The following is a 15,119-nucleotide window of genomic DNA, read 5'->3' on the forward strand; positions in this document are numbered from 1 at the left end:
ACAAGATGCTGACTTTCTCGCACACCGAGCGTTCGCCCATAAATAGGCATCCGAGATGCTCCACACCTACGAAGGCTCTTCTTCTTCTTCATTTTCACCACAGTCCCCTTGCGTTCTTGTCGTTAAATCATATACAACGATCTTGATCCTCCTGATTTTCATTTTACATATGTTGCTTGTATATGTGGCCTGGCAGGTATGCACACTACTTACCTCTGAGCTGTCTATCTTGGAATTTGATTCTTGACACCTTTAAACTGTCCTATTTGTGTTTCGCAGACAGGGGGATTCATCAGTGTGTGTCGTCCCTTAGATGAACATCAAACCGCGTGTCCTGTCTGCCAGCATTAGTTAGTTGATTTTAAAGACCCCATGGTGTATTTTGCAAGAGTGGGGAGTACCCTGAACAATTCCAAATTCCTGCACCCTCAGTCGAGTATCCTGCGTTGGAGTGGAGACACGTCCAGGATTGTAATTCCTGCCAAGAGACTGCTCTGGCGGAACCGATACTGTCAAGAGCATGATGCAGGAAAAAAAAAACCTTTGTTTGTTTGAATTGAGTGGTTTGACAAAACACTGAGTGTTAGTACATGCTCCACTAGTTAAACACCGGGTCATGTTGAAGTCAATTTTACTTTGGGTAGTCGGAACCATAGTTGACACATTTACATTGTTTGACTGTTTATGCAAAAAATAAAATAACTTCCTGGAAAAAAAGAAGACGGTGAGTGGTCTTGTCCTCATGTTGGGGTTCCATCTCCCAAATGTGGTTTGTGAAACAAAAAACAAATGCAGCGCCATGCTCATCATACTATCTGAGGCAGTGGTTCCCAACCTTTTCTATGCCCCACACCCCTAGGAAATATTTGATTAATGTTCGCACCCCCTACAAAAGTAACATCACATTTGAAGATGAAGAAGTCAAATTTTTGAACGACAAATTGAACCACATACAATACTGTGGGTGAACAAATTGAACTAAAAAATAAGATTTTAACTCAGTGCATGAAATGCAAATATAAATTGAGCAATTAGATTTTAATTTACACAGAAAAAATTTGAAACGGTAAAATCAATCCCACTTGTGAACATAAAATTCAATGACTTCTTTGTTCCTGCTTCTCTTTCATGATTTTGTCAAAACGTGGAACTTTCTTGCTGACTGCGATCCACAGGTCTGCCTGTGGATTCAGGCGATTCCTAGATTTTGTCTTGATTGACAAAAGAGAACTGAATTCTGAACTGAATGTCTCCAGTTGTTGTTTTTTTCTGAAGAGAACTGAAATCTGAAGAGAACTGAATTTACACAAGTATGTCGTTGGCAAATGGAATGAGGACACGGAGTGCTTTTCCACCAAGTCTTGGGAACATATCCAGTGTTGCACACCAAAACTCCTCCAAAGTCTTGCTTTCAAGTTGCAGTTCAAGAGCTCGATTTGTCCGCAAATCAATAAGATCTTTCTTCAGTTCTTCATTATTTGACATTTTCTCCATATTGTAGGAATATGGATTCATGATCTATTCTTCTGAAATCTTCAGGTCTCTAGCAGCAAAATATCCATCAAACGATTCTGACTGTATTTCTAAATGAGCCACAATTTCTTCACGCACAGTAGGAGTTATGGATTCAGCATCATCAACCATCTCTTCAAGTGAAGGAAAATTTGAGAGATTGCCTCTTTCCATCCTTTGATGCCAAAGACGTAACTTTTCTTTGAAGGCATTCAACTTTTCACAAGCCTTCAATATGTTTATCCCTTTTCCTTGAAGAGAAACACTCAGGTCGTTCATACGAGTGAAAATGTCAGCTAAGTAAGCCAGTATTTGGGCGAATTGCTGTGATTCCAATGCCCCAACCAGATCACATTCACGCTCTTCCAGAAAAACTTTGATTTCTTCCCGCAGTTCAAAGAAGCGGGTTAAAGCTTGTCCTCGTGACAACCAACGGACTTCTGTGTGAAAAAGAAAAACTGAATGCTCACTTCCCAGATCTTCACAAAATGATTTGAAGATGCGATGGTTCAAAGCTCGCTCCCTGATCCAGTTGATGATCTTCACACAAGTATCAAGGACTTTCTTCAAATTTGGAGGTAATGTTTTTGATGCCAAAGCATGCCGATGAAGAAAACAATGGGTAACTTACAAGTCTGGAATCTCCTTTTTCATCAATGCAGAAAAGCCAGATTTATTTCCGAGCATTGCAGGTGCCCCATCAGTGCACACAGAACCAATGACTTTGATATCTAAATCATGTTTGGCAAAGAAGTCTTTCACCAGCTGCAACACATCCTTTGCAGTTGTGCTTGTTTTCAAATCTTCACAAAAATAGAAATCTTCCTTCACAGCACCATCATTGACATACCTCACTAATGTTATGAGTTGACAACAACTGGAGAAATCAGTTGACTCATCCAACTGAATAGAGATTTTAAGAGGACTAGCTCTGATATCTGAGATGACTTGGTCCAAAATATCTTCACTCAAATCACTGATTCGGTTGTGAATGACATTATTTGATAAGGGCACCTGTTCAATTTTTTTCTTGCTTCTTTGCCCAGGATAGTTGTTGCCATTTCCAGTGCACATGGCTTGATGAGATCTTCTGCAATTGTATGGGGCTTCTTGGATTTGGCCACTGCATGTGCCACTTGGTGTGAAGCAAGAAGTAGTGGTTTTTCAACAGAAACGAAACCCAACTTTGGAAGAGTTCCTTCAGAATCAAAACGAGCTCTTTTGATTTTCAATGACCCAACATCATGTCCTTCAACATCAGCTCCGCCATGCTTGTTCTTGAAGTGCTCTTGAAGCTTGGATGGTTTCAGATTTGAGTTGGAAAACACAACGCTACAAAGAGTGCACTGGGGTTTTTGCAAGCCATCATTTCCCGTTATGCAAGTGAAACCAAAGCACACATAGTCATCATTCCATTTCCTTCTTTTTGACATGATGAAGGGTTAATCTGCAAAACAGAAAGAGAAAAATATGAGCTAATATGAGAAAAAATATAAAAAGATGTAAAAAGTATACAATGGTGTATACAGGTTACAACAAGTTGCTACACGATAAGTGTTTCTGCTGAAAAAAGACAAAAAAATGAATAAAGTATACGGAGTGGAACATGTTTGACTATTGGTTTGAGACGTTGTTTGCAGTGGCGTGCAGTGATTTTTAGCCGTGTCGCAGACGCTGCTCATAGAGTGCCCTCTGCTGTTGTTGTTGTTCTTCTTCTTGTTCTTGTTGTTGTTCTTGCAGAGAAGACAAAACCTCAAAGCTCCACCCATTCTGGGAACCATAGCTCCACCCATTGTGGGAGAGGCTTCATATAAACAAATATCCACCATTTTATTAACTCGCATAGCTTTGAGGCCTGTTTTGTAGGCCCGTGGTGTCTTGCTCTCTCACACAGTTTTCTTTCAAATCAAATTCGATATATCATTTCATTTTTCACAGTCGCTAACATAGTTTTAGACTCGGTTGAAAAAAAACGTGAAGAAAATCCGATGAAAGTTTCCCTTTATAGAACGAAATGAATTCTCAAAGGCCTGTAACTTCAAGTCCATTGAGATATATTTTTTTTAAATCGCGGCATGGTCAGTCATACACCGCCCGAAATAACAGACGGGAAAATGCCGAGATATATATATTTTGTTTAAATCGTGGCATGGTCAGTCATACACCGCCCGAAATAACAGACGGGAAAATGCCGAGATATATTAAAAATTCGTCCATTTGATGACAATCGTCACGATGAAATATTTAATTTATACGTCGTCACAATAATGTGGGGAGAGGAGCATAGCTTCGTTCACGTGTCGCCACACACGAGAAATTGCGGAGATATCTTTTTTTCAATCGCGGCATGGTCAGTCATACACCGCCTGAAATAACAGACGGGAAAATGCTGAGATATATTAAAAATTCGTCGCCACACACGGGAAATTGCCGAGATATATTTTCACTTTGCACAAAAATAACATCAAGTAATCGAATCAATAGGAATGTCCTGTGCCTATAACATCGACGTTATAGGCATAGCTGCATCTAGGCATTGTGTAACATCGACGCGGCTTTTGTTTTAATTAAAACTTTTTGTACTTGTTCGTCATGGGGAAGCAATTTAAGCTCCACATAAAAAACTAGAACGCCACTCAGTAGAGCGCATACTCCCGCCGTGGGTGGCCGCTGCTGAGCCCTATCTTCCAATGGTAAATAATCCTTCAAAAAATTCCTGGATCCGGAATAATATCCTGAGCCTCACCAAAAACTAATCAATTCTTCCTTATCCCAAGGGCAATCATCCCACCAACTTTCATCCAAATCCGTTCAGAACTTTTCCAGATATCTTGTTCACAACCACACGAACACATGAACACACACACGTACGGATACGATCGAATGCATTACTCCCTGGCGGGAGTAATTATATAAATATACGAGACGACCCGTGAACCCGTTGGGTTCCCGTTGTGACAGCAGTTGATGAAAAAAAATACACACAATTTTAATATTATTGAGTGGTCAAACTTTAATTTGAAGAAAATTTGAGCATTTACCTCATGAGTCACCGTTCAACGAAGCACGCGTTTAATGACAACAATCTTGGTTGATCTCCCATCCTTCTTTTTTTTCTTTTTTCTTTTTTTCTTGTCGTGTAAAAGATTGGAAGGCAGAGACAGACACAGAGACAGACACAGAGACAGACACAGAGACAGACAGACACAGACACAGAGACAGACACAGAGACAGACACAGAGACAGACACAGAGACAGACACAGACACAGAGACAGACACAGAGACAGACACAGAGACAGACACAGAGACAGACACAGACACAGACACAGACACAGAGACAGACACAGAGACAGACACAGACACAGACACAGAGACAGACACAGAGACAGACACAGAGACAGACACAGAGACAGACACAGAGACAGACACAGAGACAGACACAGAGACAGACACAGAGACAGACACAGAGACAGAGACAGACACAGAGACAGACACAGAGACAGACACAGAGACAGACACAGAGACAGACACAGAGACAGACACAGAGACAGACACAGACAGACACAGACACAGACACAGACACAGACACAGAGACAGACACAGACACAGAGACAGACACAGAGACAGACCCAGAGACAGACACAGAGACAGACCCAGAGACAGAGACTGACTTAAAAGTTTTATGTCATGTTCCAAAGGCACACTGGCAGATGGCTGAGTGATGACTCGTGACACACGACGACAAGGACACAAGCCAGTCTTTGTCGCACCCCCAGGTATTCCATCTCACACCCCCTGGGGGTGCGGGCACCCCAGGTTGGGAACCCCTAATCTGAGGGAATCGGAGAGAAATATAATATATAGGGCTGGTTGTTGAGTCAAAGTACAAAGAGTTATTGCATCCCTATGTTCCTCTAATTGTTTCATCACAACTCGGCTGATTTCTCCTGAATATGTTCTGTGCGGTCCATGGCTCATTTGCATAAGAGAAAAGTGTCCCATTTTGAGGTCACCGTATGCCTTCCAAAGGTTCTACTAATGAGATACTCGCAATAGTCCAAGACAATGGAACTTATTATATTATATTTTTGATTGGACAAGTATACCTGATTTGAAAGAAAATATATAAATGTATTTTTACATTTTGATGAGTTTGTGCGTCTCTTGCATATCATTTGTACACCTTCTTGAACACTGCTCTTGTAAAAGAATGGGTGCAATTGACTTGCAACACATGAATAGTCTAGTAGACTGTTCATACAACTGTTCCTGTTGGTGAAACTTTGGCCCTTAGAAATATGTGGTGTCAGCAGAGGGAAAGTGCTCCTGCGATGTATGTAGGCCCAGTTGGGCTTGAAGATGGTGGCAAAGATGTGCTGAATGCTGATAAATCAGGCTCTGGTGAATCATTGGCTTTTGCTCCGAGTATATGAAAACTGGAGATAATGCTGAAAAATGGGAGCATTTGGAAGTAATCGAGGCTGAGCAATGGACAAACGACACTCATTTTGAAGCAGTCCAGACTTGCTTTGAATCTCGATCCAGATATAAAATGCCATCCTCGTGTTTCACAGGTAGAAATTGTGTGTCGTCACCAAGATGGACATTAAACTGGGTGTGCCATCTGCCAGCATTAGTTTGTGGATGTGAAGGATTCCATGGTTCAGTATTCTTCGCAAAGTGTCAGAAAGTTATTGCCAGCACCCTGGGAAAATTGGAAATCCCTGCTTGAACTTACAGGGAGCACTGCATCAACAGCAGTAGCAGCAGCTCAGCCACACCTCCCCCTAAACAACCTCCCCCTCCCCCCCCCCAAAAAATGCTAAAAAGAAGCTATGTGCTATACAAGAAATAAATGAAATGTACAAATGCATGGCCCCAATATGGTGCACCGGGCCATGGATAAATAATCAAGGGCGACTTGTTGCCTCCCACAGACAAACGACGCATTTGGCAGTTTCTGGAACTGGCTATACTTCATCCCTCTCATTATTATTGGTTCTTTCTTCATGCTCAACCTCGTGCTGGGAGTGCTGTCTGGGTGAGTATTTGTCAGTATAACCTCTTGGAGCACTTCATCTGTGAGGTTGAAACCCATGTGGAAATGGCTGCACTTCCTTTGCCAGATGGATGTTTCCCTCTGCCAATTATTTAGCATCCCTTCATTCGTAATCAATATCGTGATTAACTGACCTCAATCATTCTATATTTATTTGATTGTTGAGTGTTTGTGGCTATCTATTTATTATGTACCATTGTACCTATACAAATACAGACAGATAGCTTTGTGGTAGTAACATTTCATTTTTCTTTTTTTCCCAATTTTTATTTCTGCTTTTTCAACTATTTATTTTCAATCATCATGCCTTTCTTTTAATTCCATATAGTCCAGTCCCATTTTTACCCTCGCCCAAGGAGAGGCTATTTCCTTTTGAGTCTGTTTGTTTGTTACTTGGCAAAAAAACTTTTTTTTTTTGCAAGTATGTTGATCACTCCGCTTTGTGTGTTTGTGTGTTTGTTTGTGTGTTTGTGTATTTGTTTGTTTGTGTGTTTGTCTGTCCGCTCACTTATACTTGCCTACAGGTCACAATTATAAACGGATCTTCACGAAACTTCACCAAATGGTAGAGTTCGTGGTCCGATAAAATCCTATATATTTTTGGGGTCAAAAGGTCAACATAGGCCAAAGGTCAACCACTTTTTTGAATTTCTAAAATCCTCAATTTTCATCCAATTGACATGAAATCTGAAGAGGATTTACATATCAGCTAACTGAATTCAACCACCAACTATTTTTGAGATCAGTATAGGCCAAAAGGGCAACATAGGCCAAAGGTCAACAACAATTTCAAATTTCTAAAATCCTCAATTTTCATCCGATTCACTTGAAATTTGAATGGGATTTACATATCAGTGAAATTGAATTCAACCAACAACTATTTTTGAGATCAGCATAGGCCAAAAGGTCAAAAAAGGCCAAAGGTCAACCACCTTTTTCAAATTTCTAAAAGCCTCAATTTTCATCCAATTGACTTGAAATTTGAATTGGATTTTCATATCTGCTAACTGAATTCAACCACCAATTATTTGTGAGGTCAAAAGGATGCTCTACTGCGTGCCATTCTGCTTTGTTCTGTTTTGCCAAGTATCGCTCTGAGTGATTTTTCATTTGTTTGTCTGTTTGTTACTTGGCAAAAAAAAGTTTTTGACAAGTATGTTGATCACTCCGGTTTGTGTGTGTTTGTTCGTGTGTTTGTTTGTCTGTCTGCTCACTTGCACTTGCCTACAGGTCACAATTTTAAACCAATCTTCAAGAAACTTTACCAAAATCGAATTTTTTTTCTTTTTTCTTTTTGTATACAAGATAGAGGCTCGTGAAAGAGCTAACATTAATCACACAAAAAGTCAAACCGACACATAAAACACAAAATAAGGGGAGCGGTAGACAAGATGGGGAGAGAGGGGGAAGGACACAAACACAACATTTGAGAGCAGGGACATCGAGAACTGTGGGAGGGAGAGGGCTTGGGGGGGAGGTGGGAGAGGTGTAAAACATATGGACACTGCAAGGACTTCCAGGAAAGAAGTTGGAATTTCAAAAAAGTGTATTTGGGGTGAATTAGCGATGGTAGAAAAGATCAAGGTTTTGGATGGGTGAAGATAAGAGATGGTGGTGAACAGCTGTTTTAAAGACCTGGAGGGAGGAGTGGGATTGAAGGGAGTGGGGGAGTTTGTTCTAGAGGCGGGAGAAAAGGGGAATGAAAGAGTGAAGGTGAGCAGAGAGCCGAGATTTTGGCAGTTTAACCATAAGAGGGTTGCTGGCAGATCTTGTGTGACCTGTAGGAATATTTGGGGGACAGAGCACAGAGAGAGCTGGGGGAGCAAGGCCAGAGAGGAGTCGGTAGAAGACAGAAAGACCACCAACCTGCCCTGCGGTGAGTGAGTGAAAGGCCCTCGGAGATAGCTTCATCGCAGGAGATTCCAATGATTCTGAAAGTTTTGGTTTCAACAGCGTGAAGCCGAGCTAGGTGTGAGGCAGGAGCACCGGCCCAGAGGGGGGAACAGTATTTCATTGAGCTGCGCATGAAAGCCTTGTATGTGGTGAGGAGCTCAGGTGTGCCAAGGAAGGACTTCGCACGATGGAGGATGCCCAGTCGGCGACTGGCTTTGGAGGCCAGATTTAAAATGTGGTTTTCCCAAGAAAGATCATGGCAGATAGTGAGACCCAAAAGCTTGAGCGACATCACTTCTGGGAGAGGATTGTTGAGAAAGTAGATGGGAGGGTTTTCCAGTCGGTGTTTTCGGAGAAATTTCAAAAGGTCAGTGTGTGTGTGTGTGTGTGTGTGTGTGTGTGTGTGTGTGTGTGTGTGTGTGTGTGTGTGTGTGTGTATGTATGTATGTATGTATGTATGTATGTATATATATATATATATATATATTGACTCATTTCAACCAGTTTTCAATTCATTCCATCGAGCAATTTATGAGTGCATAGAAGTCAAACACACCCCAAAGTCCCTGCCCACCTTCACTCATTTCTTCCTTTTTTTCCCCCACCTGTCGAACCAACTTCCACATTCTCTTCAATCATGCTTTCCCCAGCACTTCAAGATGGCTGTACACCACCATCTCAAATTATTCTCCATCCCAAACCATGTTCTTTTCAACCCTGTTAACCATTCCCAAGGCCAACTCTTTCCAAATTTAATTTTTTTCCTGACTGAGACTTTGCGGTTGGAATCATCTTGTCTCCATCTCCTATTTCCTCCGCTCGCCCTTAGTTTTTCCCACATCCCTTAAATTTATCCAAGTCTCCCTGTATTTTGTCCCTTTTCCCTTCCACTTCTCTTTCTATTATTACTTTTGTTGTGTTAATCCAAATCTGTTATATGTTCTTGATCCCCTGCGAGCCTCGACATTGTATACAACAAAACAAAAATACACAAACAAAAAGACAAAACAAAGCCACAAAGACATTTCTCAAATTATAGCATTAATGATATCGATGGTCCCTTATAATTTCTCATCCGAAGCTTGTGCTTTACATCTCTAGCCCATACACCTGGACATTATTTAGTACATTCAAAACCTTGTCAAGGTTAATTATCCTTGGATAGACGCTTAGGGAATTGATTACCTCAAGGATTAGCACAGCACACAGCAAAACACACACAAATCAATTTTGTTCCAAAGTGCTCATTAGAACGGTAGGATAGCAATCGATGGTGGTGATGACTAGGACCTGGAGGAAAGGCAGCTGGGACGTTTCCTTTTGCTAACAGGCCTGGAGACACGTGCACCTACATCATCATACTGAATTATCTGGAGGCAAAGTTTAGCAAGTTTTGGCATTGATAATTTAAAGACACGTGAATAACGACTCACACCTTTCATTGTTTAATATAATTTCCACCTTTGATCATCACAACTGTAAATTGTGTTTATGAATTAAGAAGCAAATCTTGCGCTGTGAATTTTATTTTTCTCTTCGCGAAAAATATTTCCACACTTATTAGTTGTGAATTCATTCACTGTGAATGGTAATGAAAGATTTGAGAAGATCATCTCCACGGTGGATCAGCCTGCTCGAAAACCACATTGTGCCTCAGGATACACTCAGTTGGCAAGTTGCTGGAGTCTCTACAGGATGATTCTGGCAAATACCTTCCCAGTAACACCGAGGAATGATATACCACGGTAATTATTGCAGTCTCCCCGATTGCCTTTCTTCTTGTACAACGTGATGATGTTTGCATCATGCATGTCTTGTGGAACAGATCCTTCCTTCCAGTGGAGGAGGAGGAAGTCACATAGGTAAGGCAGCAGGTGGGGCTTTCCATACTTGAGCAGTTCTCCTGGAATTCCATCCTTGCCAGGTGCTTTCCTGCTTTGCCAGTAAATTGATTGCTTTCACAAGCTCAGCTAATGATGGTTCTGCATCTAACTCATCCATGACGGATAGTTGAGGAAGAGCGTCGAGCACAGGCTGAGAAATAGCCATTTCATGGGAGTACAGTTTCAGGTAATGTTCCACCCAACGAGCCATCTGCTTACTCCTGTCGGTAAATATCTCACCGTCTGCTGATTTCAGAGGAGCAACTTTGGTGATGGTCGGACCAAGTGCTCTGTTTATTCCATCATACATGGCATGAAGGTTTATGTTGTCACAGGCCATCTGAAAATCTTGGCAAAGGTTGATCCAATATTTGTTTGCACAAAAACTTGTTTTCTTTTGCACATTAGCCTTAACTTCAAGTCGTGCATGGTTTGGCCATTTGTGTTTATATTGTGCATCAAGTAAGCTGCGTTCTTTTCTTCGATGGCTGGCTCCATTTCTCCCGAAAAGGTTGCGAACCAGTCTTTCCTGCTCGCTCTTCCTTCATCAAATGTGATTACTGCACTCACGTAGATGACTAATCTTAGTGACTTCCAGACTTCATCGACATTGCCAGTTAGGCCTTCAGTAGGTAGGGACTGTTGGAGTGTGTCCAAAAACTGCTTGCATTTGTCATCATTTATTATGCTGGGAATTGGCAGGTCTCCTTGCTTGGAAGTGTGAAGCTTCTGGGGCTGCATTTCCACTTTGTCGATGACAAGGGAGTGATCAGTATCACAATCTGCACTGTGGTAGGGACACGTATTAGTACGGCAGATAGATGAAATATTTGGGAGAATTGTGACTGATGATACAAGCACGAGAGTTGATACACAGTTAGAGTATGTCCTGAGGAAGATATTTGGCTATAGGGCCATCGCAGATTTGTCCTGTGACAACAATGGCGGCCATTTTTCAAAAAAGGACGAATCTGCGATGGCCCTAGAGCCAAATATCTTTCTTAGGGCATACTCTGACTGTGTGCCAAATGCCATGCTTGTATCGTCAAAGGCACAATTCCTGCACCTATCTGCCGTACTGTATGAAGAGTGCTGGCCAGGTCTCATCTCCTGGTGATGATGTCAGTTTGGTGTCAGTGGCCTGGCCTCAGGTAACACCAGGACACTTTATGACGATGTTTGAAAGAACGTGATGGTGACACAGAGCTCCTTTTGGGCACACAGCTTCAACACCCATTGCCCATTCTCATTCATTTTGCCAAAACCATGATGGCCTTGGCATATTGGCCATGAGTCCATGTCTGTTCCAGCCCGTGCATTGAAGTCATCGAGAATGTAAAGCTTTTCCCCCTGAGGGACATGTTCGAGAATTTCATGAAGTGTATCACAGAAGTAATCTTTGTCTTCAGCATTGGCACACAGAGTTGGGGCACAAGCGCAGATGATAGGGATGAAACTTCCATTTGATGAAAGGCGTAGAGACATAAGATGTTCAGATGTCACCATAGGTGTCTCAATTGACTGCGTCATTCTGTTGTTGACTGCAAAGCCTACACCATGTTGATGGTGATCTTCTGCACTCTTGCCATGCCAGTAAAAAGTGTAGTTGGTCTTCTGAATATGTCAGGTGTCAGCCAATCTTGTCTCCTGAAGAGCAGCAATGTCAATGTTAAGCTTGTTAAGCTCCTGATCATTCAGTGCTGTCTTATGTACATTTGATGTTGAAAGTTAGTCTTCTTCATTCATACCAGGACACATAGTCCTGAGGTTCCAGATACCAAGCCAGATAATTTTTTTCTTTGTTTTCCAGGTACATTCTTACTGTCTACTTGTCAGGATAAAGATCCCTAATAGTAAGGGCATTTTATGAGATATTTCACAAATCTAACTAAATTGTTGCCAAAAAATTTCTTCACCAATATGTTTGTAAAGGTGTGTAATATGTGTTAAAATGTTGAAGTTCAACTCCCGTGGGAAACCCAGAAAAAAAGCTGTTGAATTCGGGTACCGAAAAATTATTTTCGAGAATTTTTATTTTTTTTAATCGGCCCTTAAGTAACTTATGAGGGGTCAAATAAGGGTTTTTCATGATTCTGAGTTGATTGTTAACATTTATATTTTCACTTTTACATTTACACACAAAGTAGCTTTTATTTCACATACATATATAATACTCAAGAGTTATTTCTCATTCACAATGTCAGAAGTTTCAACAGTCATTGTCTATGTCTTCTTCAGACTCAACAACATCATGACTGCAGTTTCTGCATGTAATGCCATTACAGACTCCACAGGCCGAGATGCACGTGACCCCATTCTTCTTGCAGCTGCATCGCCGGTTGCTGCAATCTCCATGACAATTACAGCTCGTGAACTGCAATAGCTCCTCAGGAGCCGTGGGGTCCAGTGTTGGAACTGGCTCATACCCATGCACACCTATTGTCCATCCATAGTCACTGGGGTTCAGAGACATGCTCTGTAGAAGGATCCAGTCCCGGGTCTGCAGGTAGGCACGGAGTGAATGTTGTGCAGCTGCACCCTCTGTTGGAGGTAGAGCCATATGCACTCTTTCAGAGTGGTGAAGATGGTGTTGAGGTCATTAGGGTCTCCTTCAATAACTGGGAGGAACTCGATCTGTGTGCTCTGCTTTGCATCATTAGCAGGGATTCTCTTCATCCAGCCATTCCAGTTGGAGTGTGGGAACTCAGGATCGTTGGCTTTGATCACCCACCCCGCTGCCCAGAGTGTGTCACCTGGAGTGAGGAGTGGCTGATCATGAGCCAGGGAGGAGGAAAGCTCAGCGAGGGGGAGAAACATGATCGCGTTCGTTCCTATCTGTTTCCTGTTCGTAAATGGAATAATCTTTACTTCAGTTCCTCTCAGGATCTTAGCTTTGTCGAGTGCCTTCAACTTCACCCGGGGGAAAGCTGCTGTTGTCTGTGGATCTGGCAAAGGTGGTGCCGGAGAGGTGACTTCGATCCAACCCATTGAGTGAAAGGGAGTGTTTCCGTGAATAGAGACAATGTTTAAATCTATATTGTCTCCAACAAACTGAGTGACTGCATTGTTTGTTTCCCCAACCTCCATAAAGACCACCTGATCATTACTTGACAATTCACTTTCACTGGCTGGCACTTTGGCTGTCATCACTGATTGATCCTCAAGTGCAGCATCAACCGCAACCTCATCATTGATCTGTTCATCGGTTTCCTCCACAATGGTGTCAAGAGTGCCAGAAGTATCTGGAACATCATCTCCACTCCTACTATTAAGGAAGCAGTATTTGTAGTTTTGTGTCTCCGTGTAAGACTCGGTGTATCCCAGCCGGTGGAACTTGTTGAGCATCCATTTTGACCCAAATCTATGATCAAGTTGTATGGCAAGCCCCATTTGGTGTGGCAATACTCCAGACCGAGGTCGACAGGCCTTAATAAAATTCTGCCCCCAAACGGCAACTCTTTCGTCTGTCTTGACAATCGGTCTCAAGAACATCTGAAGGCTTGCAGGAACAAGTGTCAGCTGACTATCGATGTCAGTCATACTGTGTGTGGTGGGGTATGACTTTGGACCTAAATCAATCAAGGCAATATCATTGGATATGAACTTGAGTGCCGTCTTTATGATCTGAGTCTTCCATCTCCATGGTCATGATTAGCATGATGCCCTCGCAGAATATTGTCGGTGCCATCTTTGAGACAGAGTACATCTGCCCTTCTTTCCTGTGTTGTGAAATACAAGGTGTCTTCGTATTTCTCTAGAAGTTTTATCTTTAGCCAATGCTTTGAATAAGAAAGGCTCTTCTCTGGTGACTGATCAAACTCCTGCAGCTTTTCATGGACTTGGTCCATGTTCATTACCCCATGCTCTAATTTTGAGTCTAACCATTCGCAGAATTCAATAAAAACTGCCTCTCGCTCCTCATCAATACTCCTCTGTCCTCTCTTCCTTTTTCCTTCCTCATCAGTCTTGGACAAACTGTCACCTCTCGCAAACATAAGTTTGCATCGCAAATGGTACAGTGTTTCTTCTGCTACCAAGTCGTTGATCCCTTCCAGGCGTCCAGTGACTTCAGTGCCCCAGTCATCCCCGCGACTCCGTGCTGTCTTCAGCAAGCTTGCCTTCAGTGTATCTGCAGTCAAATTATCTGGCACTCTGTATTTCTTTCTAGCTTGTGCTGGATTATTTTTGTAGAGCTGGGCTGGTTGGTTGCAAAGAATGCATACATCCTTATACAGGAGGTCAACTGACTGTGATCTTCTAGAACTGCAGCCAGTTGATGAACTGAACTCACAAGTAGTGCGTCTTCTCTTCAACTTTGATGACTCTTTCTCTGCCTTTGATGCTTGAGCTGACTTATTGGTGGTTGCAACAAAGTTGTTGTACAGATCATTTTTACACTTCTGGTGGTACCTCAGTTTTCCTTCCTTTTGAGCCTCCTTCATATGTTCCACAACAGTAACATTTTCGACAGTTTCTGCTTGTTTCAATAAAGTTGAGTATCCCTTTGGAGTTGCCTGTATGAGCCTTTCAGCTGATGTATCCGAGCGTGCACAGATGAAGCAATTGAGCACAGGTGGAGTAACGTCTTCATCCATATTGCTGGACTCCATGTCCTGCAAAGTAGAAAATGAGATATATTTAGAAATTATTTTTCCACAAAGGAGTGTCTGTGGTGAAATATAAATGTTAACAATCAACTCAGAATCATGAAAAACCCTTATTTGACCCCTCATAAGTTACTTAAGGGCTGATTTAAAAAAAAAATTTTTTT

At 42.0% G+C, this 15,119-nt stretch overlaps 1 pseudogene; it reads right to left on the reverse strand.

Annotated features, from left to right (window-relative positions):
- Positions 1-806: 806 nt before the first annotated feature.
- LOC144893195 (protein FAM200C-like) lies at positions 807-2,945 on the reverse strand (annotated as a pseudogene).
- Between the last annotated feature and the right edge of the window lie 12,174 nt (positions 2,946-15,119).

This window comes from Myxine glutinosa, chromosome 8, assembly GCF_964187855.1.
Source record: "Myxine glutinosa chromosome 8, kmMyxGlut1.1, whole genome shotgun sequence".
Classification (NCBI taxonomy): Eukaryota; Metazoa; Chordata; class Myxini; order Myxiniformes; family Myxinidae; genus Myxine; species Myxine glutinosa.